The sequence below is a fragment of the Meles meles genome, chromosome X (genome assembly GCF_922984935.1).
Source record: "Meles meles chromosome X, mMelMel3.1 paternal haplotype, whole genome shotgun sequence".
Classification (NCBI taxonomy): domain Eukaryota; kingdom Metazoa; phylum Chordata; class Mammalia; order Carnivora; family Mustelidae; genus Meles; species Meles meles.
This window is the reverse complement of record NC_060087.1, coordinates 106,699,340-106,711,846: the sequence shown is the minus strand read 5'-3', so window position 1 is coordinate 106,711,846 and position 12,507 is coordinate 106,699,340. Positions and strand designations below refer to the sequence as shown.

At 34.3% G+C, this 12,507-nt stretch overlaps 1 pseudogene; it reads left to right on the top strand.

The window, feature by feature from the left end:
* Positions 1-11,928, top strand: part of LOC123934743 — a 39,771-nt pseudogene extending 27,843 nt beyond the window's left edge.
* Positions 11,929-12,507: the final 579 nt, after the last annotated feature.

Sequence of the window (12,507 nt, the reverse complement as noted above, 5' to 3'; positions counted from 1 at the left end):
TCTGAAAATTATTCCAAGGGCTATAATTTATTTTACCTTGCTTTTATTTGATTTATATTGTTAATCAGTTCCACCATTCATTAAAATTGTTGAGTTGATTTAAGTGTTAAAGCATATGTGCTAATCATACGCCAATTGTTAGTAAAAATAGAATTTTGCTGGGAGATTGGGTTGATCTAGTTATAATTGAGCCTTGAATTTAGTGCTAATCTTCCTGGAGTCAAATAAAGTGAGCATTATGGGGTTATATAGTTCTTACTTTTTGTAAAAGGCACTAAAATATTTTTTTTGCAGAGACAAATGTTACTGGCATTAAATTATTACATAAATTTGTACATGAATGAAGAACATGACATAGACATAGAGGCTATGACTGGCATTGAATTACACTTTGATTTGATAGAAGATACAGAAATATTTTCCATGTGGCCATTTCTTATACAGACTCAAAAGTAAAATATAAAGTCATGACAGAAAGTTGTGATCCAATAAAATTGTTGTTGTTAGAAAAAAAAATTTAAGTTCTGTTGAGATAATCTCAAATTTTTCCTTCTCTAACAATACTGCCCAGTCCCAGCAGTCTCACGAATATACCCGTCCCCCCTCTTCATTGAGTTTCCTATCAACTCTTCAAATTCAACAGCCCTAGCTGACCCTGGACCAAATCCACCCAACTAACCAGCTCCTAGATCCCTGACTAACAGAAATCACAAGATAATAAATGTTTGTGTTTAAAAGCTCTAAGGTTTATGGTAATCTGTTACACAATTGTAGACAACCAGCATGCAGATAAAGGAAATATTATCGGATGCAAATGAGCAAATTTCTATAATGTATATCTTTAAGGAAAAGCACATTTTATTCTCTGGACTGCAGGTTGGCTCAGTCAGCAGAGCATACCACTTTTGATCTTGGGATTATGAGTTTGGGCCCCATGTTGAGTGTGGAGATTAGTTAAAAATAAAATTTTCAAAAAAAGAAACAAATTAATTAAAAATAAAATAAAATAAAAATTTTATTCTCATTACTAAATTATTGTTATGACCAAATGGGCCTAACATGTAGACTCCCATAATGTAATTCTGTGGAGTCATTAAATGAATCAATAAAACTAACTTTGAAATGATCATTTTGTGCCTGATGCATGTGCCTGTGTGGTATATCTATATATGTTTGTATACATTATAATAATTATAATATTGAAACAGTCTCACTATATTTTCTCTGCAGAATATTGTTGGTGCCAAGCACAATGCCTGGCACAAATTATGAGCACGTTTTATAATGTTACATTGAATTTAATGGAAGTTGATAATAATGCTGACACTTACCAAGAATTTAAAAATTTGTATTTTATGCTTGCTGGAGGGAAACATGGCATAGTTCAGTGATTCTTAAATTTCTATACACAGTAGAATCTATTAAAGAACTCATTTAGAACTCATATTAAAAAAAAAAAAAAGAATTCATAGTCTCAAACCCAAGGCCCATGGATTTGTTTTGATATGTTGGAGGGAGCCACATGACTTGTATTTTTAACAAGTACCTTTAGGTGATTCTGATACAGATGGTCAGCATTTAATATTGTATTTTGGATATGTGCTTAAGTATAGCTCAGATGTTAGCAAGTCCCCTTTAATATCCAAACAAAATGCCTCAAGCTCTCATCCTCTCTACTGTGGAAATTTGTCACCATACTCCAGCCTCCAATATTTTCAATGGTTTCTTAAATATGATACCAAAAGCACAGACAACCAAAGAAAAAAATAGACAAATTTAAAATTCACCAAATTTAAAAATGTTTGAGAAAAAGGAAAGACAGCCCACAGAATAGGAGAAAGATTTACAAATCATATATTTGATAACGGTCTAGAATCCAGAATTCTTACAACTCAACAACAGAAAGACAAATACCCCAATTTAAAATGGGCAAATGATCTGAATAGACATTTCTCCAGCAGCCAATAAGCATATGAAATAATATTCAAAATCATTAGTCATAGGGAAAATGCAAACCAAAACCACACTATCACTTCACACCCACTAGGATGGCTATAACCAAAAGAACAGACAAAAAGAAGTGTTGGTGAGGAAGAAATTGCAATCCTCATATAGTGCTGGTAGTAATGGAAAATGGCGCATACACTTTGAAAAACTGTTTCAGAGTTTCCCAAAAAATTAAACAAAGAAGTACTATATGACCCAGAAATTGCACTCCTGGAGCATACCTGAAATAACTGAATTATTTCAATTCAGATGGGCAAACAAAAACTTGTTGAATTATTTCAGCAATTAATAAAAACTAATTGAATTATTTCAATTCAGATGTTCAAACAAAAACTTGTATACAAATGTTCGTAGCAACATTCACAATAGCCAAAGGTGGAAACAACCCACATATCCATCAACAGATAAGTGGATAAACACAAGGTGTTATATCCATACAATGGTACATTATTCAGTCATGAAAATAAATGAAGTAATGATTAATTCATAATACATCATAAATGGAAACATTATACTAAATGAAAGAATACAGACACAGACACAGACACCCCTACATTGTTTGATTCCATTTATATGAAATGTCCAGAATAAGATAATTCATAGCAGCAGAAAGTAGATTCGTAGTAGGGGCTGGGGGAATATGGGGATAAGAAGTGACTAGTAGGGGCGCCTGGGTGGCTCAGTGGGTTAAGCCTCTGCCTTCGGCTCAGGTCATGATCCCGGGATCCTGGGATCGAGTCCCGCATCGGGCTCTCTGCTCAGCAGGGGGCCTGCTTCCCCTCTCTCTCTACTCTGCCTCTCTGTCTGCTTGTGATCTCTCTCTCTGTCAAATAAATAAATAAAATATTAAAAAAAAAAAAAAAAGAAGTGACTACTAATGGATATAGAGTTCCTCCTTGGAGTGATGAAAATGTTCTGGAATTACATAATGATGATCAATGCACAACTTCGTGAGCATAGCAAAAAATCACTGAATTGTACACTTTAAAATAATTTTCATAGTATGTGAATTATATCTCAGTAAAACTTTTCATTTAAGGGCCTCTGGGTGGCTCAGTTGGTTAAGTGTCTGCCTTCAGCTCTGGTCATGATCCCAGGATCTTGGGATCAAGGCCGTCTTGAGCTCTGTGCTCAGTGAGGAGCCTGCTTCTCTCTTTTCCTCTCCCTCTGCTTGCCACTCTGCCTACTTGAGCTCTCTCTCTCTCTTTCTCTCTGTCAAGTAAATAAAATCTTTTTTTAAAAACTTTTCATTTAATAAAGTTCCATTTTAATTGGGCATTCCACACAAAAATTAATAAAAACGTTTCAAGTATTGAAATGAGTATTTCAGACTATAAGACACATCATTACAGTTGTGTTTTGAGAGAAAGCATTTGTTAATATGAGAGCTAGTATTAAAGCTTTCTCCTTTCTTCATTCCAAATTTTATCAGGTATCATTTAGTTGGGAACAAAAAAATCTGACCAGCAGTGATATAAATATCAATATTTAATTATTTTTCATAACTAGAATTCTGGAATCAAGCTGTTTCAGAGCTGATTTTGGACTTTGGTGATATCACAGTGCTACTGCTAAGTTGATATCATTTCAATTCACTTGGTCGTTCTGTTGTAATCAAAAGATTATTGCCACAGCTCCAAATACCACATCCTTACACCAATATCTGAAACATGGCAAAAGGCAAAAGGAATTTTTTCTTAGTTCTCACTCTTTTTTGAGGGGGTGATAATAACCTTTCCCAGGAAACCCGCATCAGACTTCTTTCACTTGCAAGAATTAGGTAACATGCCTACACTTCCACCAATCACTAGCAAAGCAAAGGGTAACTTAAAATAACTATGATCCATTCCCTGGGGCTGGAAATGAATTTAGGGTTCTGTATTGGCAAATAAGTGGAAAATGCCTGCCACAGGGCAGTCGAAATACTTTGTCACAATATCATTGGTCTCAGAAGGGCACAATAATTCTTAGTAACTCTGATTACTGACTTCCTGTCACTTTTCAAGAAATTCTATGTTGGGGTGCCTGGGTGGCTCAGTGAGTTAAGCTGCTGCCTTCAGCTCAGGTCATGATCCCAGGGTCCTGGGACGAGTCCCGCATTGGTCTCTCTGCTCAGCGGGGAGCCTGCTTCTCCCCGTCTCTCTCTCTCTGCCGGCCTCTTTGCCTACTTGTGATCTCTGTCTGTCAAATAAATAAAATTTTTTTAAAAAGAAAGAAATTCTATATTGTTGAAGGAAAAAAAAGCAAAACAAAACAAAAAAAAAGTTGCTCTACATAGATGACCCAAGTGTTTGAGGAATAAAACAGATTTCTTTCCATATAAATTACTACTGATTTTCCCTGATTATTATAGTTTTTATTTATCTCTCCTTCCTGATTTCCTTCAGCATGAATAACCTCTATTGAGGGGTGAATCCAAACGTTGTGCGGAACTTAGTTTATATACAATTTGGGGAACTATCTTTAAGAAAATTAATATACAGTTAAGTTTAAAAGTGAACATTTGTTTAGAATTAGGAAATAAATCACAACAAATTACACCTTTCAAGTTACTGACAAATACCACAAGCATTGCAAAAATCAACAAAAATAACAAATTTTATTACTTATCTGCCTGACATATTCATTTTTTTAGATGCATAATCTTGTTCATATCTTCATAAGAGTAATATTTTATAAATCTTATTGTCTAGAGAGGGAATAGAAATTTAGTCTTTTACACAGTTGATCCAACTTAGTGGCTTTTCTAATATTACTAATAAATATGCATAAACATGTGACATCATACAGATGTATTCACTATTTATAATAGCATTATAGATTAAGTGCCCTGCAAACAGAAATTGTGATAAATTATATTTCATATAATTTCCATCAAAAATGAAAAGGAACATATGATCCTTTTATAATAAAATTATCAAGAACTTTCCTGATAGGAAAGAACACTTGACTAGACTCTAGTGACAACTAAATCTTCTGCTGATAATTTTATATATTTAATGTTTGGAAGACTTTTGCATAAACAGGCTGCTGGTTTCATACATTTCAAATCTTGCTTATCCCTTTATTTCCTTCATATTTCGTATTTCCAGTGCCAGGAGCTATAGGTCATGTTCATATCACAACATACCTCCAACTTTGCATCTTTATGTTGTAGGCATAGGAGGCAAGAGGAGTATTCCTGCAAACTACTCTTATCCTGGGGAAGCTAGTAATGACTATAAATAAAAGTAACTGTGAACCACATAGATAAATCCTCCTAAAGCCAAACTTAAAAATTTCCAACTCAACTTCCTCTTAGCCAGATCCTTAATGTGCTTGCAGCTACTTCAGTCCCAATCTATATGAGCCAAATGAAGGTGGGGAAAAAAGGTGAAATGTGGACATGGCTTTGGAACTGAGTAATAGGTAGAGTCTCGAAGAGTTTTGAGGTGCATGCTAGAAAAAGCCTAGACTGCACTGAAGAGACCATTGGTAGAAATATGGGCATTAAGGGCAATTCTAGTTAAGACTCAGAAGGAAAAGAGGAGAGCTGTACAACACTCCTATAATCTTAGAGATATACATATAGCATCATGAACCAAAAGGTTGGTAGAAATGTGAATAGTGAATGCTAAAGATACTTCTATTGAATCTCAGGTAGAAATGAGGAACATTCTATTGGAAACTCAAGGAAAAGTGATCCTTGTTATAGAGTGGTAAAGAACTTGGACAAATTGTGTTCTAGTGTTTTTTAGAAAGTATAATTTGTAAGTGATGAACTTGGATATTTAGCTGAGAAGATTTGTATGCAATTTGTTGAAGGCCTGGCTTGGTTTCTTCTTGATACTTACAGTAAGTTGTGAGAAAAGAGAGAAAATTTGAAGAAAAGATTATTATGGAAAAAGGAACCCAAACCTGAAGATCTAGAAAATTCTCAGCCTATTCATATTGCAAAAATGAGGAAGCATGTTATGAAGAAAGCATCAAGGGTATGGCAGAACAACTATTTGCTAAACAGATTATACTATATTACTTAAGGATTCATTCAACCAACCATTTCAGAAGAAACTGGAAATAGAGAAAGAATTATACCAGTAGAAATGCTGCCAGCATGGCCTGAAAGGGACTGGAAGAAGGCTGTCAGACTTCTGGGATTCTCCAGGATGGTCCAATAGAGTTATCTGCCTGCTAATGGGCTTTATCTTTCAAGTGAAAGGAAGAATTATCCTGAAAGCAGTTCAGAGGTCAGCGGGGCTGCTACTGCTACCGTGGGCACAGGGGACACAAGTCTGGGGACAGCGCCTTCTCCTCCATTCCAGAGGCATCAGGCAAATACCCAGAGCTGAGAGGGCAGGGCCACCTTCCAGAGCCAAGGAAGGGAGACTGTCACATTGCTGGACCAGGAGGTGGAGCAACAAAGTCAAAGAAGATCATTCTTGAGCCTTAAAACCCAATGGCATTTACCTGCTAGGTTTTGGTCTTGATGGTAACCTATAATCAGTTTCTTGTTTTCAATTTCTTCCTTTTTGGAATAGGAATGCCTGTGCCACTGATGTATTCTGGAAGCAGATAATTTCCTAGTTTCCTAGGTTCACAGCTGGAGAGGACTTAGCTTCAGAATGCATGAAACCTGGAGTCTCACCAATATCTGATTTAGATGAGATTTAGATAAGACTTTGGAATTCGAGTGGATGTTGAAATAGGTTAAGGCTTTTGTGGATGCTGGGATGGGGTGAATGTAATTTGTATGTGGTAAGGAGATGAATTTGTTGGGGGGACTAGAGGGCAGAGTATTATGGACTGAATTGTGTCTCCCTTAAATTCCTATGTTGAAGTCTTAACCCCCCAGTGACTGAGAATGTGACTGTATTTGGAGATGAGGTCTTTAAAAAGTGATTAAATAAAAATGAGGTTATATGGTTGCTATATATGATTGGTATCTTTATAAAAAGAAGAGATTAAGACAAAGACACATACTTTATGAAAACACAGGGAGAAGATGGCTATCTCCAAGCAAAGGAGAGAGGCCTCAGAAGAAACCAATCTTGCTGACACCTTGATCTCAGACTTCTGTACTCCAGAATTGTGAGAAAATAAATTTCTGTTTAAGTTACCAGTCTGTGGTACTTTTTTATGGCAACCCTAGCAAACTATCCCCCTAGGACCTTGCAAAGAACTCCTTCCAATAAGGGTCTCTGAAGCCGAAGTTTTATTAGTTTTGTGATATACAATCTCTATATCACACAATTGATCACTTAATTTCACTCTATTTTATACCATTCATTAACTATTCTATCCAATTCTCCTGTAAATGCCTCAAGGACATGGAGAGTTTTCTGAGTTTTCAATATCCACCCCATGCTTGTCTTACCCCTCTTATGTCCCAAGAGAAGACTGAACACAGGGGACACTTAACAGTTAACTTTTATTTTACTCACCACACCTACATGTCATGTTACCTGGAATTCTTAAAGGATTATTTAAGAGAAATCATTTGCCAACTCCCTAAGATTAACTTCTCTGAAGTTATCGTTATTGTAGTACAGATTTTTCACAAAATACTTTTGTTAAAAGCCAATGTAATTTTAGTATACTGGTGAATACTATCATAGGCTGAAATTATGATATATAAATGTTAAATACCAGCTATCAAATAAATATCTATTAACAACTAAAAATAATAAAACTAATTTATATCCAGGACACATATAAATGTCATGAAACGAGAACTATGGTAAGTGACCAACTGAGTGTTGATAACCATTAACTTCATATTTGTTGAAGCCAGGGCCTACTCCAATTAATAAATTGATAATACAGTTTCCCGGGGCACCTGGGTGGCTCAGTGGGTTAAAGCCTCTGCCTTCGGCTCAGGTCATGATCCCAGAGTCCTGGGATCGAGCCCCACATCAGGCTCTCTGCTCTGCAGGGAGCCTGCTTCCTCCTCTCTCTCTGCCTGCCTCTCTGCCTAGTTGTGATTTCTCTCTGTCAAATAAATAAAAAAAAAAAAATATTTAAAAAAAAAAAAAAAAATACAGTTTCCCAAGAGTATTATACCCCTCTACCCCCATCTTGGAATCATAATCTGAAAAATGTCTTTATATATGCAAAATCCTAGTTTCACTTTTTCACATTTACAATTCTGGTGAATATGTGTAAGTAAAAATTGAATTTAGAAAGTAAATTCATGCCTGTTTAAATCTAAAAAGAACTACAAACATCCTAAATTCTAAACATCTGTAAAGTATTGCTCCAAATTCTGTTCTTTTTATGATAGACTCTTAAAATTGGTTTGATTTCTATTTGCTATTCTTTTTTTTAAGGACTTTATTTATTTATTTGACAGACAGAGCCAACAAGTAGGCAGAGAGGCAGGCAGAGAAGGAGAGGAGGGAAGCTGACTTCCTGCCGAGCAGAGAGCCCAGTGCAGGGCTTGATCCCAGGACCCTGGCATCATGACCTGAGCCTAAGGCAGAGGCTTTTAACCCACTGAGCCACCCAGGTGCCCCTTTATTTCCTATTCTTAAAATTAATTTAATTATTTTCCTGATTAATAATGTAATAGGCTTTACTCTCCTAATTCATTAAAAGAAAATACCCAGGACTGGGAAACACAATTACTGTTATTTTCATAATGATTTACTTGGGTCTCCTGATTGTTTCCTAGGTGTTGTCTTGAAAATGAGGTTTAGAATATCTAAATCCATATTCAAACTTCTGACTTATCAAGGCAATCTGCAGACAGACATTCTTATCAATCAATAAAATCCCACAATCGAGCAAGCCAGTCCTTTTCTTAAATGGAACCTTTGTTTTTTACCTGTCAGGTATATGGAAAAATGCTAGATGTGGCCCTGATAAAAGAGTAATAAAATCCCAGCAGGTCACATCCAGGAGGAAGAACAAAAAATTAAATAAGTCTTATATTATCTAAAGTTTTACAATGTGAGGAAAATTATAACTAAGTATTATAAAGTAAGAAAAAAGCTATTGAATTGGATTTTCAAAAATCATGAACAAGAATGAAGTGTACAATGAAGATATTTTAGTTAATGGGAAGCAGAATGTTTAAAGCCTATCTATGTAAACTGCCTATTTTCAGTTATGGGTCAATGTTTTGTATGTAATAAAATATTAGGGTTATTGGGCATCTTGACAAAATGGTTATAGTACTACATGTTGCTTGCTTATTTAACCAAAAACATATAACTGTTAATGGTTTCAGCTAATAACCTTACAAAGCAAAAAGCCTTGCTTCTCTTTAACCTACCATACTGAAGGCTAAAATGTGTTTTATAAAGGGCTTCTGCCTTGATTATCATCATAATTATATAAAAGGGTAGATAATGAATGTATTTTCTATGTTGGGTTCCACAATATGAAATGCTGAAATAATAAATTATACTTTCATAAAATCATAAGACAAATAAAATAGATAGGTGTTTGAATTGCCCAACCAAAATTTGGTTATTGACTAGAGTTCCATTAATTAAATATGCATTCTGACTTTAAAAATAATATGTGCTCATTATAGAAAATTGAGAAAATAGAAACATTTAAAACTAATACTCTGTATACAGCTGTATCTCATTTTTTCTCATTGTATATCTTACACATCTCGCCATGTACTTCATAATTTTTTGCAAACATCATTTTCAGAGTTTTATTTTAATGGTAACTTACAATAATGAGCTAAATAAAAGGTTACACTTCAAAATATATTAGACATATTTAAAACTAAATATGCTATGTCAAGAAAGAATTTAGGTAAGCAGAGTCTGTTATATGTTGTTTATTGGACAATACTACATTTTTTTAAAAATTATCTCTTTTATTTGTTCATTTACTTGCCTTCTCACTTATGAAAATGAATAAAATGTCTGAATAAACATGTCTAAAACACATAAAGCCAGTATGTCATTAATACTTTCTTAGAAGAACTTTTAATTTGGACTTTCCCTAATTGATAATTGTAGTTTCTGGTTAAATTGATGTAAACATACAATAATTCAAATACTCAGCCACAAGACTTTTTAACACCCTAAAGTATGTCTTCCCTAATTAAGGAACTCATTAAGCTAAAGTTTAAGGTAGCATATATTCTCAGTACTTCCCTGAACTTAGGTCAGTCACTTGGTTTCACTTTTAGGCAGTGTCTATTCTGAGATTTTCCAGACCATTTTTTAAATGTTATTAAAAGACTATGACAAACTAGTGAACTGTCTGCTCGTGAACCTGTCCAAAGTCTTTACCAATAATTAAGAAAAATATCCTACTTTGTCCTTGATGTGGTTTCCCTAGAATAGGGAATAGTGAGAATCTTGAGATTATTTTTAACACATCCATTTCTAAAGAGAGAGAAAGAACAGGTGGCTTAAAGAAAGAATTTTAACTTACGAAAGTAACTAAATCTTTCTAAATCCATAAATAGTATCCAGTCCTCCAGTTGTTCAATGCTTAAAATTTAAGTGCTTTTGGCTATAAAAATATTGCATCTAATAATTTTGAAGTATGCTTTCAGTAATGCATTTTTTATTTAAAAATGTCTTAACATTGAGAATGTCATCGTGAATTATGGAACTTTTCTATATTTAATTTTATTTGGTGCCATGGGCTATGAGGAAAAGATTTTAGTGAACGAAGGGCTAATAATAACTTCACTTTAACCTTAATTATTTTTCTTTATTTCTTTGTTCTTTTTTTATTAACTAATCATAATTGAGTGCCCTTTAAATCAGGACTCCAATGACACTTTGTTTCCAATTAACAGTAAAAACCTTCTTTGATCCTTTGGCTTTTTTATGGGATGAATTTATATTTTCCAGACTAACATGCATGACAACATAATTCTCTATACTCATTAATATTCAACTTTGCTGCTTTAATGAGAGAAACCAGGAGAAATGTAATGTCATCTGCTTATCTAAAGCATTAGTAACTTTTGTTAATATAAAGAAACCAAAAATGCTTTTGAATAATAAAGCCAACATCAGTTGAGCACTTGTTATGTGTCAGACATCGTTCTAAGTGTCCATTATGTAGGAACTCATTTAATACTCAAAAAAAGCCTTATGAAATAGGAACTACAGACTAGTGAACACAAATAAATATGTTTAACCTACTTTTAGATTTAGTCTTTTATTTATTATTATTTATTAAATTATCAAGTTTTAATAATTTAATATTTAATTTAAATTTAAATTTATTAAATTAATTAAATTATTAAATAATATTTATTAAATTATTAAATATTATTAATATTTATTAAAATATTTATAGTATTTTATTTATTGGTTCTATGTTACCACTAACATGAAACTCTGAGAGAACAAACTGGTTCTCTCTTTTGTGACGTGGCTGAGCAGGAGGCACCATCATTGGAGTCAACATTTGCCGCAAGGACAGAAAGTTTTGGCGCAAAGATACCGAGATCTAGGACATCTACCTGAGACTGCTAGACAAACTCTACATGTTTCTGGCTAGACAAACCAAATCCACCTTTTACCAAATTGTGTTAAAGAGGTTGATCATGAGTCTCACTAACTGGCCTCCTTTGCCCTTTTCCCGGATGATCCAGAAGATGAAGCTGCCTGGTCCAGAAGACAAAACATCTGTGGTTGTAAGGACTATAACCCATGATGTGTGTGTCCAGGAGAAGCCCAATCTGAAGGTGTATGCACTGCTGGTGGGAAGCCATGCCCAGAGGAACATCCTCAAAGCTAGGGGCAAGATCCTCACCTTTGATCTGTTAACCCTGGACTCCCCCCAGGGCTATGACACCGTCTTGCTCTCTGGTCCACACAAAGGCCAAGAGTATACAGGCATTTTGGCAAGGCCCCAGGAACACTGCCCAGCCACACCAAACTCCACCTGCCACGGAGGGGCGGGAAATTAGGCTGTGCCAGAGGACACAGGGCCAGCCTAGACTACAGAAACTAACCCCAGATCCTGGCTTGTTATTAAAAAGATTTTAGATGCTGAAAAAAAGGGAAAAGAACAAACTTATGGTTGCCAGAGGGGAGTGGGGGTGGGGGTTGGGTAAAAGAGATGAAGGGGATTAAGAGGTATACTCTTCCAGTTATAAAATAAATAAGACTTGGGGATATAATATACAGCATAGGGGATATAATCAACATAGGGAATATTGTAACAACTTTGTATGGTGACAGATGGTAACTAGACTTACTGTGGTAACCATTATATAATGTACATAAATATCAAGTCATGAGGTTGTACACCTGAAATTAATACAACATTGTTGCAATTATTTTTCAATGAAAAATGAAACTCTGAAAATGATGTTCAAAATAATAATATTTAAAATAATAATATTTATTTAATATTAAATTAATTAAATTAAATTAATAATATTTATTATTAAATATAATATAAATATTAAATTAATAATTTAATTAAATTAATATTTAGTGACATGGAAAAGTGCATATGCTCTAATGCTTAAACTCCATATACAGTGTTATATTGGTTCTATTTTACACAGATATATATTCCTGTATA